We start from the raw sequence: 15,437 nt of genomic DNA, 5'->3' as shown, positions 1-15,437 counted from the left end.
ACTCTCCATGTGATAGCCAGGCTCTGAGCCTCAACAGACTTGCAACTCCTACCCTCTGGTTTATTGGACTCACCCCAGCCAGCTAATAGGGAGGTGAAGAAAGTCAACCACCACACCAGAGAGCCAAGAGTGCCTACAACTGCAAACAGGAGAATTGCATCCATTATCCAAGTGGAATTGAAGCACCCTCTCGATACAGAGGTGGAATGGACATAACCATCCCAGTGTCCACAGAATGGAGGAATAAAATATAGATTAGAGTGGACTTACTGATACTCTATTCTGGAACTAATGTGATTAGTAATGGAAGTAAATGTAGCACTGAGATGGAGAAAGTGGCCATGGTAGCTGCTGAGGGTGGGAATGGGAAGAAAAGATGTGATGTGAGGGCATTTTCAGGACTTAGAGGAATCCTGAGTGGTACTGCAGGGACAGTTACTGGACATTGTATGTCCTCCCATGGCCCACTGGGTGGACTGGGGGAGAGTGTAAATTGTAATGTGGACCATTGACCATGTGGTGCAGCAGTGCTCAGAGATGTATTCACCAAGTGCAATGAATGTCCCATGATGATGGAGGAGGTTGTGGTTATGGGAGTGGGGTGAGGGGGGTGGGAGGTATATGGGGACCTCATATTTTTTTAATGTAACATTAAAAATTAATTATTTAATTATTTTTTTTAAAACTTAAAAAAAGACAAGTGTCAATAAATTTTAAAAGATTGAAATTATACAAAACACTTTCTCTGAGCATAATGGAATGAAACTAGAATCAATATTTAGATTAAACGACATACTCAAATAAGCAGTGGGTCAAAGAAGAAATTGGAAGAGAATTCAGCAAATATTTTGAGAAGAGTGAAATTGAGACCACAACATATCAAAACCTATGAGATACCAAAAAGGCAAGTTCAGGGGGGATTTATAGCCCTCAACACTTATATTAAAAAAGAAGAAAGAGCTAAAATTGAAGATCTAATTGCACACACACCTGGAGGAACTAGAAAAAGAACAGCAAACTGTTCAGCAAACCAAGCCAACATAAAGAAATAATAGAGATCAGAGCAGAAATAAATGATACGGAGAAAAAAAAAAAAAACAGAAAAACAAGAACAAAAACAACAGAATGAACCAACAAAACCAAAAGTTAATTCTTTGAGAACACCAACAAAGTTGACAAACCCTTAGCAAGACTGACAAAGAAAAAAAGAGAGAAGACACAAATAAATAAAATCAGAAATGAGAGGAGGGACATTACCACTAACCACACAGAAGTGAGAGATCATAAGAGGATATTATGAACAACCATATGCCAAAAAACTTGACAATGTAAACAAGATGGACAAATTCCTAGAAAAACAGGAACCACCTACACCTACCCTAGAAGAAATAGAAACCTCAACAAATCAAACACGAGTGAAGAGAATGAAACAGATACCAAAACCTCCCAAACTCTCCAGGTCAATAGACTCATCCAGGACAACTAACAAGGAGATGATGATGGACAACACCCATCCCAAGGAACAGTGTCTGCAACTGCAAGCAAGATAGTTCCATCATTCTGTCCCATGGGATCTAAGCTCCCTCTCAATTAGAAGCAGAGTGGACATCACCATCCCTAAACCCTCAAGATTGGGGAATGAATCATGGATAAAGTAGACTTCTTATTATTCTACTATAGACTTATTCTAGCAATAGAAGAACTCTTTTTTGAAGATTTATTTTATTTATTTCTCTCCCTTTCCCCCTCCCTCTGTTGTCTGCTCTCTTATGTCCATTCACTGTGTGTTCTTCTGTGTCCACTTGTGTTCTCAGTGGCACCGGGAATCTGTATCTCCTTTTGCTGCATCATCTTGCTGTATCAGCTCTCCATGTGTGTGGTGCCACTCCTGGGCAGGCTGTGCTTTTTTAGCGCAGGGTGGCTCTCCTTGCAGGGTGCACTCCTCATGCATGGGCTCCCCTACATGGGGCACAACCCTGTATGGCATAACACTCCTTGCACACACATAATATTGCTATAAAGGCAGTGGCCATCAGAGGTCCTGAGGGATGGGACAGGGAAGAATTGGTGTAATATGGGGGCATTTTTGGGACACTGGAGTTGTCCTGCATAACATTACAGTGACAGATACAGGCCATTGTATATTTTGTTATAACCTACAAAATTGCGTGGGACAGAGTGTAAACTATAATGTGAACTGTAATCTACAGTTAGTAGCAATGCTTCAATATGTGTTTATCAATTGTAACAAGTGAATCATACTAAAGAAGGATTTGTTGATGTGGGAAAGGGGGAGGGAGTAGGGCATATGGGAATCCTCTATATTTTTTATGTAACACTTATGTAATCTAAAGCTATTTTTATAAATAATTAATTTTAAAGAACCTCCCAAAGATGAAAAACCCAGGACCAGATGGCTTCACATGTGCATTCTACCAATCAGCTTCATACATGAATTCTACCAATCATTCAAAATGATCTAATACCAATCTTGCTCAAGACATTCCAAAAAATTGAACAGGAAAGAACACTACCAAACTTATTCTACAAAGCTGTATTAGTCTGCCAACGGGGTGCTGATGCAAAATACAAGATATCTGTTGGCTTTTACAAAGGGTATTTATTTGGGGTAGAAGCTTACAGTTACCAGGCCATAAAGCATAAGTTACTTCCCTCACCGAAGTCTGTTGCCAAGCATTGGAGCAAGATGGCTGCTGATGGCTGCAGGGGTCCAGCCTTGCTCTTCCCCTTCCTCTTAACGCTCAGAGGTCCCAGTTTCTTCCAATATCAGCTGTAGGCTGGGATAAGTCTCATCTCTCTTCAGGGCTTATTCCTCTCTAGTCTAAGCTGCTCTAGTCTCTCCACAAGGTCAGCTGTACATTATCAGGCTCTCTCTCTTCCCAGGGCATCTGTTGTGTCTGTGAAGCCATCTCTTTCCTCTGTGTTCTTCTCCAGTGTGTTTATTTCCTGGGGCTCCAGCACCAAAAAATCTCAACTTTCTCCTCTTCCATGTCATTTTTTCTGTGAGTCCCTGCCCACCAAGCAGGTAAACCCACCAATGTCATACTAGCATGGCCCAATCAAAGCCTTAATCATGATTTAATCAAGTAAAAGTGAATTCTCTGAATCCAATACAATCTAATATGCCCAGAGGAACAGACCAGTTTACAAATACAATCCAAAATCTATTTTTGGAATTCATAAATAATATCAAACTGCTACAGAAGCCAACATCACCCTAACACCAAAACCAGATAAAGATGCTATGAAAAAAAAAATTACAGACCTATATATCTAATGAATCTAGATGTAAAAAATCCTTAACAAAATACTTGCAAACCAAATCCAAAAGCATATTAAAAGAATTATACACCACGATCAATTTGATCCCAGGTATGCAAGGGTGGTTTAACACAAGAAAACCAAATAGTGTAATAAACCACATTGATAAATTGAAGAAGAAAACTCATATGATCCTCTTGACTGATGCAGAAAAGGTATTTGACATCATATAGCATCCTTTCTTGATAAAAGCATTCCAAAATATAGGAATGGAAGGAAGCTTTCTCAATATGAAAAACCAACAACTAGCATTGTACTCAGTGAAAGACTGAAGACTTTCCCACTGAGATCAGAAACAAGATTAGGATTCCCACTGTCACCATTGTTATTGAATACTGTTTGAGATGTAAGAGCAATTAAGCTAGATACAGAAATAAACGGCACCTAAATAGGAAAGAAGTAAATCTTTTACTATTTGCTGATGATATGACTATACATCTAGAAAATCCTGAAAAATCCACAACAAATGAAGTAGAATTAATAGATGAGTTAAGCAAGGTGTCTGGATACAAGATTAATATACAAAAATCAATAGCTTTTCTTTACACTACTGATGTGCAGAGGAGGAAATCAGAAAAAAAATTCCATTTATAATAGTGACTAAAAAATCAAAAATCAAATATTTGAGAATAAACCTAAACCAAAGGCATAAAGACCTGTATTCAAAAAGTACAAAACATTGCTCAAAGAAACTGAAGAAGACAAATAATTGGAAGGATATTCCATGTTCACAGACTGGAAGACTGAATATTGTTAAGATGTCAATTCTACCCAAATTGATTGACAGATTCAATGCAATCCCAATGAAAACCCCAAAAGCCTTTTTGCAGAAATGGGAATGCCAATTATCAAATTTGGAAGGGTAGGGGACCCCAAGGCTCCAAAAAATATCTTTAAAAAGAAGAACAAAGTTGAAGGACTCTCGCTTCCTGACTTTAAAGCATATTATTTAGCTACACTGGTAATAACAGCATGGCACAAGCATAAAGACAGACAGACTGACCAATGGAACTGAAATGAAAACTCAAAAATAGACCCTCACATCTACAGTCAAGTGATTTTTGACTGCCCAGTTGGGCCAGAACAGTCTATTCAACAAATCGTGCTGGGAAAAATGGAAAGCCATATCCAAATGAAAGAAAGAAGATCTCTATCTCACACCTTATACAAAAATTAACTTAAAATGGATCAAGGACATAAATATGAAAGCAACAACCATAAACTCCTAGAAGAAAATGTAGGAAACATCATCAAGATCATTTGGTAGACAGTAGTTTCTTAAACCTTACACCCAAAGCTCAAAAAAGAAAAGGAAAAAAAAAAAAGTAAATGGGACCTCCTCAAAATTAAACACTTTTGCACTTCAAAGAACTTTGTCAAAAGGATGAAAATGCAGCCAACTCACTAGGAGAAAATAGTTGGCAATCACATATCTGATAAGGACTCACTATCTATGATATATAAAGAGATCATACAACTCAACAATAAAAAGACAAACTTCACAATTTAAAAATGGACAAAAGACTTGAAAAGACAATTGCCCAAAGAAGAAATGCAAATGGCAAAGAAACACATGAAAAAGTGTTCAAAATCCCTAGCAATTAGGGAAATGCAAATCAAAACTACCATGAGGGAAGAAGTTGTGGCTCAACTGATAGAGCGTCTGCCTACCATATAGGAGGTCCAGGGTTCGGTACCCAGAGCTTCCTGACCAGTGTGGTGAGCTGGCCCAAGTACAGTGCTGCTGCATGCAAGGAGTGCTGTGCCACACGGAGGTGTTCCCCACGTAGGGGTGCTGCACACACAAGGAGTGCACCCCACAAGGACAGCCACCCCATGCAGAAAAAGTACAGCCTGCCCAGGAGTGGTGCCGCACACACGGAGAGCTGATGCAACAACCAAAAAAAGCGACAATTTCCTGGTGCCCCATGATAAGAATGCAAGTGGACACAGAAGAACACACAGCGAATGGACACAGAGAGCAGAAAACGGGAGAGAGAAAAAAATAAAAATTAAAAAATTAAAACCTTAAAAAGAAAACTACAATGAAATATCATTTCACACCCTATTAGACTGGCTGCTATTAAAAAGTCAGAAAACTGTAAATGTTGACGAAGATAAGGAGAGATAGGAATGCTTATTTACTGTTAGTGGGAATGTAGAATGCTGCAGTCACAGTGGAGGACTGTTTGGCAGTTCCCAAGGAAATTAAATATAGACTTGCTATGTGACTTAGCAATACTATTTACTAGATATATATCCAGAAGAACTGAGAGCAGTGACATGAACAGACATCTGCTCACTGATGTTCATAGTGGTGTTATTCATGATAGCCAAAAATTGCAAACAACTTTTGTTTTGGACAACTCAGGTGTCCATCAACTGATAAATGGATAAACAAATTGTGATATAATACACATGATGGACTATTATGCAGCTGTAAGAAGAAATGAAGTCATGAAACATATGACAACATGGATGACCCTGGAGGATATTCTGTTGAGTGAAGCATTACAGACACAAAAGGACAAATACTGTGTGATTGTCCTATTATGAATTAAATATATTATGTAAACTCATGGAATAAATAATTAGGTAACCAGAAATAGAATGAGGAAAAGAATGAAAAGCTGATGGGTTAATCTGTGCAGAATTGGTTAAAAGGGTGTTTGTAAATCTTTGGAATTGAATGGAAAAGGTGAGAGCACATTATGCTGTTTGTGACAGGGCTATTGTATGGGTATGATAGTGATTGAAAGGGAAGTCTTAAGGACATGTATATTACTAGAAGGAAAGCTAAAAAAAAGGTAACATGGGACGATGTAACAGTGAAACTATGTAAAATACAAAAATATGGGTGATACTGCATGTGTAAGACTACTTTTACAAAACATAAATACAAATAAACTAGAGAGAAGGAAATGGAATAGCAGCTATATACAGCAGAGGAAACAAAGATAGAGAGGTGATGAATTTTGTTTCTTTGGGTGGTTTTGTTTTTTAGTATTACTATTATTATTACTGGAATAATGAAAATGCTCTAAAAATGATAGAGGTGATGAGTGTACAGCTATGTGGTTATAAAAAATACAATTAATTGCACACTTTGGATGGATTTATGTTTTTATTAATATGTATCAAAAATTGATTTGTTATTTTTAAAAAACTATGTCGGAATCTTTCGGGGTTTTGACTTTTGAGATTAAAAATACTTTTGCAATTTTTTCTACTGGCTCTGTCAAGAATTTTAAAAGTCTGTTACATAACACAAAAGCTGAATATTGACCCATCACTTCCTTGAAATCGTAACCCCAGATTGCCCTAGCTACCTCCTGAAATAAACGGAAGTGTTGCAATACAGAAGAAAAATAATGGGAACAAAAATCACAGGGGTTTCAATGCAGAAAACAAATTATCAGGAACAAAAAAGAACATTGGTTCATATCCAATATCACCCCTAAAACAATGGTTTGGAATCCTCCCCTCTTCACTCCTACCCCTCTTTGCCAAACTAAATTCTTTCAATCCTTTGTTTCTCTGCTTAGATATCACTTCCTCTGACCTCCAGTGACCCCTGTCCTTGTATAATCCTTCCCTGTGAATATGCTGGGATACCATTCCTGCACTTGTCACACGGAAAAGGGATTTTGCAGACATAAGTATGATTACTAATTGGTTGTTAATCAGAAGAAAGACTATGCGGTGGACTTAACATAATTCATGAGCCCTGTAAAAACAGAATTTTCTCTGGCTGGTTGCAGAAGTCAGAAATTTGAAGCATGAAGGGGATTCGACATGGCTTTGCTGACTTCAAGACGGAGAGAGCCATGTTGAAAGGACCTTACAGGAGACCCCAGAGATAAAAATAAACCATAGCCAAAAGCTAGTAAAAAAACAACGTAGGGATTCTTCCCACAACCAGTGACCTGGAAGAGAACCCTGAATCCCAGATGAGAACTACACTCTGACCAACACCTTGATTTCAGTCCAATGAAACCTTAAGCAGAGAATCCAGAGATGCTGGGTTCAGAACTATGAAATAGTAAATTTGTGTTGTTTTAAGACCTGCTAAATTTTGTGATAATTTGTTATACAATAACATAAAACTAATACAGTATATAATCTCATAACACCTTGTGATTAACCATATTACCAAACTGTGTCATGACTGTCTGTAACTGCCTATCTTCCCCAACATGACAATGAGCCCCATGAGAGCAGACTGTATCTGGCTCACATTTGCATTAAAGTAATATTGAGTTAAACTGATTGAGTGGATTAAATGGGTAATTAAATAAAATACTTATAACAGTGCCTAGCACATATAGCGACTACTGTTATTGCTATTTATATTTCCAGTACCTTAAAAATTGGCTAACATATATATAAACTCAATTTGTGACTGAATTCACATCAACTGAATCTCACTGAATTTATAATCAACACTTAATTAACATGCTATGGATTCAGGAAGCTAGAAATACGCAGAAGGGAATAGGTTACTATTCCAAGCAAGAAGCACATTAAAAAAAAAGAAATAGAGGAGAGTGCAAGACCTGAATGATAAAAAGTCAACATATCATTTTGACTAGAAATTTATCCATTATAGGTTCTTATAAAGGATAAATAGAAAATCGATATGGGAAGGTGTTTGGTCATGTTATGGAAGGTACCAAATGCCACACTCTGAAGTCTAGATGCTATCCTTTAGGGATCTAAGAATATTTAAGACTTTCAAGCAGACAATGTGGTAAAAACAATATTTTAGGGTAGATGTCAGGCTACAATCTTCAGGATGGATTGGTGAAGGCAGTTAAGAAGCTTGTACAGTGGTATGAGATATTGACGTCTATATTATTATGGGGCTGGAGGGCAGCAAGATTTCAAAAGAAGGCCTGATTAAAGAAGCAGTTAACAAAAGAAACAGCAGGTCCATCCTACCTAGATAGTAAGTTAAAAACTTGCTGTTTATGCTACAAATATTTACTGCCCACTCCTCTGAATCAACCCTGAGAGTTTATGACTTAGTGAGAGACACTGCACATGGGAAGTGGGCACTTAACTACTGAGCTACATCTGCACCCTAAAAGATACTACTTTAAGATACACTTTAATATGTCTGTTGTGGGAACTGAAAGACAGAGCCAACCATGAAAGTAAAAAGGTATTGCCAAGCAGCCCTGAAGACCCTTCCAAAGTTGGCCTTCCAGCAGAAATTGTCACATTGGGTTTAGCCAGGATAGGAGATTTACTGAGCAGGTATGGTGGGAGAATAAAAGGATCAGAATATTTCACCTTCTAGCCAAAGAGGTAAATAATGGACTACAAAGTCTAGGCTGGCTAGGGAAGGATATGAAGCTAACACTTTGGGAGAAAAATGGAGATCCAGTGGTTTGGATGGCTTAATGAGGTCAAATTTCAGGGGCAGGAGAAGTGAGAAATGTTGCTCTTCAGGAGTGCAGCAGAGGAAAATGTCCAGGTAGTAGCCAGGTTAGATAATTGCAGTGTTGCAGACTGAAGAAACAGCAGTACTTTTGTGGACAAGTCAGGCTCTGTTAAGATGTTGAAAGTATTGTGAGATTTAGAAGAAATGGTTAGAAGGAGGGAGGTTCAAGAGAATTTTAGCATTGGGGCTGCTAATGCAGTGAAGAAAGCACAGAAAGCTTGAGAATAAGGTATGATAGGAGATAAACAATTGAAGGGCTGGTACTTTGGGCAGGAATCAAGATAGTAAGGGTACAAAGTTGGTCTCAGTTTTTCCAAGAAAGTACCCATTGGAGTGGTTTCAGTGCTCAGCAGATATGCCTTCAGTTTGGTCTCAAATGGGTTGAAGGGAGAGATTGTCAGTGTCCTGGGTTCAGTCCCCAGTACCTCCTAAAAATAAAATATCTGATTTATTGGACTTACCCCACTCAGCTAACATGGAGTTGAAGAAGGTCAACCACCACACCATTGAGCCTAGAGTGCCTACAACTGAAAGCAGGAGGATTGCATCCAGTATCCATGTGGAATGTAAGCCCCCTCTTGACATAGAAGTGCAATGGACACAACCAATCCAATGTCCACAGAGAAAATGTGGCATTGGTGTGGGAAAAGTGGCCATGGTGGCTGCTGGGTGAAGGGAATGGGAGGAAGAGATGAAATGTGGAGGCGTTTTCGGGACTTGGAGTTGTCCTGGGTGGTGCTTCACGGACAATTACGGGACATTGTAGATCCCCCCAGGGCCCACTGGATGGAACGTGGGAGAGTATGGGCTATGATGTGGACCACTGACCATGAGGTGCAGCGATGCCCAGAGATGTACTTACCAAATGCAATGTATGTGCCATGATGATGGGAGAGAGTGTTGCTGTGGGGGGAGTGGGGGGTTGGGGCGGTGGGGTTGAATGGGACTTCATATTTTTTGAATGTAATATTTTTTTAAAAATGAATAATAAATAAATAAATAAAAATAAAAATAAAATAAAGCAATATCTTTTTATTGGTCTCTCAACTAGCCTTTGAAGTTGTTACAAGTACAAATTATGATTTTTAGCTCTGTATCCCCAGAGTCTCCCATAGCCTAGTTCACACTTGGCATTAAAAACGGTTGACTAAATGCATTAGGAAATGCATTAGGAAAGCTCTGATATTCAGTAACTATAATGCATCATCTTTAGGCACTCCTTCTGTCTAGATCTCGAACTCTTTCCTACAACCCTGAATTGTACAATCAGCAAACATCCTGCTTGGAAACAGAAATTCACTATAAATGCTCAGAAATTTCAGGGACACTCCTGCCAGGGGGAGTTTCTGGCCACAGAGTGGTTATGAGTATCAAATGAGATATGCATGAGCTCAGAAGCGTGCTTCTTATAAAATGTATATTATTATCCACCTTAATAAATGCCCCCACAAATTCCAAGAGTATCAGAACAAAACTCTCTGAATACAACTCTTCCCTTATTTGGTTCTATCTGGTGAAATGTATTAAAGTTTTGCCACCCCAATCAAAATGGAGGAAAGAAAAGCTTCAGGGCTCCATAGCACCCACAAAAATTTTGAACAACCAGCTAAGAACTGACAGAAACATCTTTCTCAGGGGTCCAAAAAAGAGTAAAATTGAATGCAGTGAACAGGTGAGTGCCAAATCAAGAAAAAGCAGTAGGGGGAAAGGTGTAGCTCAGAGTGTCTGCTTTGCACGTACAAGGTCCCAAGTTCAATCCCCAATACCTCCTTAAAAAAAAAAAGTTATTCAAAAAATATGTTTTTTAAAAAGTGGTAGAATATTGGTGCCTGCTCCAGCTCCCAGTTCAGAGAGGCCCTCATGAATATGCTGGGAACATGTACATCTAGCCCAATCTGTATGGAGAGCACCTGAGGGATTAATCATCCCAGAAACTGCCCTGCATATAGAAGACAGCTCAGAGAGCTCTCCTACAGAATGATGTGTTGCATGTGACAAGGGATTGTCAGCTGTAGGACCTAGGAAATAGTGTCCTAGGAAAGATAGGACATTGTAATCTATGTAGTGGAAGAATTCCTAGGGCCAACTATGCATGCTTATTCACAGAAAGGGTCAGGGAACCCCTAAGCTTGAGCCTGGAGATTCTCATACTGCTAAAGGAGAACACTTGCACTGGTAAATCTGCAAAGGCTGGAAAGATTTTTTTCTTTCTCTCTCTTTTTTCTTTTTGGCATTCCAGGAAATTTTGGTCATAAAACCAGCTGTATACAAAAGTCTTGTCACAGAGTCTAAATTCCAGGATAACATATTAAAATATAAAAATGACCAGGTTTCACCAAAGATTACAAAACATAAAAAGAAACAAGAAGTGGTGGCCCAGGCAAAGGCGAAGATTAAAGCATTGTAAATCATCAATAAGAAGGATAAGACCTGGGACACACCAGGCAAAGACAAAAAAAACCCACAATGGTCCTAAATATGCTCAAAAGTTAAAGGAAGACATGGACAAAGAACTAAAAGTAATCAAGAAAACAAAGATGAACACAAAGAGAATATTAATAGAGGAGGATATTAGGAAAAGGAACCAAGTACAGCTGAAGATCACAGTTACAGAAATTAAAATTCCCTACAGGCAGGAGATCTAAGATGGTGGAGTAGGTAACAGCAGGATGCACTCCTCCTCCAGGAGCTGCGGAAGACAGCCAGGCTTGCCAGGCATAGGGGAAGCTGCAGGACTGCAGGAGCACAAGGATAGACATATTGACCGATGGAACCAAATTAGACTTTAGAAATAGACCCACACACCTATGGCCAACTAATATTCAACAAGGCCACCAAGTCCACTCAGCTGGGACACAGGATCGCTAACTCATGCCCTATACAAAAATTAACTCTAAGACCTAAAACCATAAAACTCCTAGAAGATAATGTAGGGAAACATCTACGAGATCTTGTGGTAGGCAATGTTTTCATAAACTTTACAGCCAAAGCACAAGCAATGAAAGAAAAAATAGATAAATGGGACCTACTAAAAATCAAAAACTTTTGTGCTTCAAAGGAGTTTGTCAAGAAAGTGAAAAGCAGCCTACTCAATGGAAGAAAATATTTGGAAACTACATATCCCATAAAGGTTTAATATAAAGAAATCCTACAACTCAACAGTAAAAAGACAAACAACCCAATTTAAAAATGAGCAAGAGACTTCAACAATTTCCCAAAGAGGAAATTCAAATGTCTAAAAAACACATGAAAAGAAACCCAACATCACTAGCTATAAAGAAGTGCAATTAAAAAACTAAAATAAGTTATCATTTCATACATACTAGACTGGCTGCTATTTTAAAAAAAACAGAAATATACAAGTATTAGATAGGATGTAGAAAAACAAGAACTTTCATATACTACTAGAGGGAATGTAGAATGATGCAATCACTGTGGAGGATAGTTTCACAGTTCCTTAGGAAGCTAAGTATAGAATTACCATATGGTCTGGCAATTTCACTACTAGATATATATCCAGAAGAATTGAAAGCAGGGACATGAACAGATATATTTACACTAATGTTCATAGCAGCATTAGTCACAATTGCCAAATGATGAAAGCAAACCAAATGTCCATCAAAAGATGAATAGAGGGGGAAACAGCTGTGGCTCAATTAGCTGGGCTCCTGTCTACCATATGGGAGGCTCTGGGTTCACGCCCCAGGGTCTCCTTGTGAAGGCAGGCTCCCCACACGCCACGGAGAGCCACGGGCCCACAAGCGCCACAGAGAGCCAACTAAGCAAGTTGACGCAACGAAAAGGGAAACAAGTAAAAAACACAGAAGAACACACAGCGAATGGACACAGAGAGCAAAAACAACAAGCAAGCCACAAGGGGGGGCATGGAAATAAATAAAATAAATACAGACACACAGAAGAACACATAGTGAACGGACACAGAGCACAGACAGCAAGCAAGACGCAAGGGGGGGGGGAATAAATTTTAAAAAGATGAATAGACAAAATGTGGTATATATATACAATGGAATATTATTCAGCTGTAAAAAAGGAATGAAGTACTGACACATGAGACAACATGGATGAAAACTGAGGACCTTATGTTGAGTGAATTAAAGCAGACACAAAATTACAAATATTTTATGGTCTCACTGAAATGAACTAAGGATAGTGAACAGACTCATGGAAGTAGAGTCTAGAAGATCGGCTACCAGGAGAGAGAAGGGGAGCACAGATTGTTAAACCAATGCTTAATCTGGGTAGAATTTATAATTAGGTTGATTGTATGGTTTGGAAATAGACAGAGGTAATGGTGGCACAGAGTTATGAATGTAATTAACGGCACTGAAATATGAGTGTGAACGTGGTTGAAAGGGGAAGTTTTGGGCCATCCAAAATGCTAGAAGGAAAGCTGAAGTATAAAACAGGTGACCGTATGAAAACACAGTGAACTCTGGGGTGGCCTGGGATTGTGATTAAGAATACAAATATAAGAATGTTCTTTCAGAATCTATAACAATGGTACATCACTAGTACAGGGTGTTAATGGTGGGCTGATCTATGGCAGAAAATGCACCTAAAACACACTTCCATGGGATATAAATATATTCATGTGATCATAGATATGCTTTCTCAATAGATAGAGGCCCATACAATAGCTAACAAAGTATTAAACTTCCATCCTGGAGAAGTCCTGCTACTTTCTCAAATAAAATGGCAAAAATCTCTGGAATATATAAGCCTTGCTTAATAAAATAAAACAGGCCCATGTTCCAAGCCTTCCATCTTAATGCTTATACTTATGAACCTTATTTCTGTAAAAATGAAACTTAGTCTAATTATAATTAATGCCTAAGAGATAGCTCCTGAAAACCTCCTTGTTACTCACATGTGGCCTCCCTCTGCCAAACTCTGCAAATAAACTCAGTTCCTTCCCCCGACATGAGACATGACTCCCAGGGATGGGGTTCCCTGGCACTGAGAGATTATTATAAAGCATTAACCAGCAACGCCCATTTGGAAAAAGGCCTTGACCAAAAGGGGGAAATGTTAAATAAAAAAGGGTTTTTATGGCTAAGAGATTTCAAAGTGAGTGAGGAGGTCCTTACAAAGGTTACGCTTATGCAGGTCTCAGGCCGACTTCATTAACGGCCACAGTAAACAAAACCTCAAACCGAAATGCTCCCAAGAGTTCTCAGATGTCTGGACACCACAGGCAAGGCACACGGCCTCATGAAATCAACACCCCCTCAGCGGGCCCTATTTTGGAATATATGATAATCTATTTCTCCAATATAACATAGTTATACTCATTTATAATCCCCATAATCATGCTTCTTCTCCTTTTATTTGAACCTGTAATTTTCAATATACCTGTTAAATATATCTCTCAGAAACTGAAATCTTCAGATTGTTCATATACCAGTTGAGCCCTGAATACCAGCAGAGTTACAGCCAACTCCTACTCTCCAGTTCTTCAGGCTTGCCTGGGAAGACTAAAAATGATGATGATGGACAAGTACCAGTCAAAAAAACAAGGAGTATCTACAACCACAAGCAGAACAATTCCTTCCATCTTCCCCACAAAATCTAAGCCCCCTCTCATCCAGAAAGAAGTCAGAGCAGACATCATCGCAAAACCCTCATGACTGAGGAATGAACAAACATAAGGGGGAGGGAGAGGGGAGTGTAACCACAAACCAAAGTAGATTTATTGTTATGTAGTTATTATCTTATGTTAATAGAATAACTTGTAACATTGATATAAGGATAGGGGTTCAGAGAGGATGGAGAGAGATATATAGGTGGAACACAGGGCATTTTTAGGACAGTGAAACTGTTTTCTATCTGCAATGCTGGATACATGACATTATATATTTGTCAAAGCCTATAAAACTGTACAGCACAAAGTATAAACTATAATGGAAACTATAGACTTCGGTTAGTAGAAATGCTTCAATATCGGTTCATCAATTCTAACAAATGTACCACACTAATATAAGATGTTAATAAGGGAAAATATGTGTGTGGGGGGGGAGATTATATGGGAACACTATACTTTTTTTATAATATACTTTGTTTTTTAAAAAAGATACTTAGATTACATAGATGTTACATATAAAAAATATGGGGGAATCCCCATATGCACCACTCCCCACCCCTCTCACATTTTCCCACATTAACAACATCCTTCATTAGTGTGGTACATTTGTTACAATTGATGAACACATTTTGGAGCACTGCCACTAAGTGTGAATTATAGTTTATATCATAATTCACACTCTGTCCTGCACAATTTTGTAAGTTATGACAAGATACATAATGGCCTGTATCTGTCATTGCAATGTTATTCAGGACAATTCCCAAGTCCTGAAAATGCCCCATATTACACCTATTTTTCCCTCTCCCTTCCCTCAGATCCTCCAGTGGCCACTATCTCCACATCAGTGATAACAGTTCTTCCATTGCTAGAATAACAAGTCTATAGTAGAATAACAGTAAGTCTACCCTAGTCCATCATTTATTCCCCAATCCTAAGGATTCTAGGAAGGTGATGCCCATTCTGCATCTAATTGAGAGGGGGCTTAGATCTCATGGGGCAGGTGGATGGGACTATCCTGCTTGCAGTTGCAGACATTCTCTGTTTCTT

This window comes from Dasypus novemcinctus, chromosome 27 (genome assembly GCF_030445035.2).
Source record: "Dasypus novemcinctus isolate mDasNov1 chromosome 27, mDasNov1.1.hap2, whole genome shotgun sequence".
Taxonomy (NCBI): Eukaryota; Metazoa; Chordata; class Mammalia; order Cingulata; family Dasypodidae; genus Dasypus; species Dasypus novemcinctus.
Note: the sequence above shows the minus strand (reverse complement) of the source record.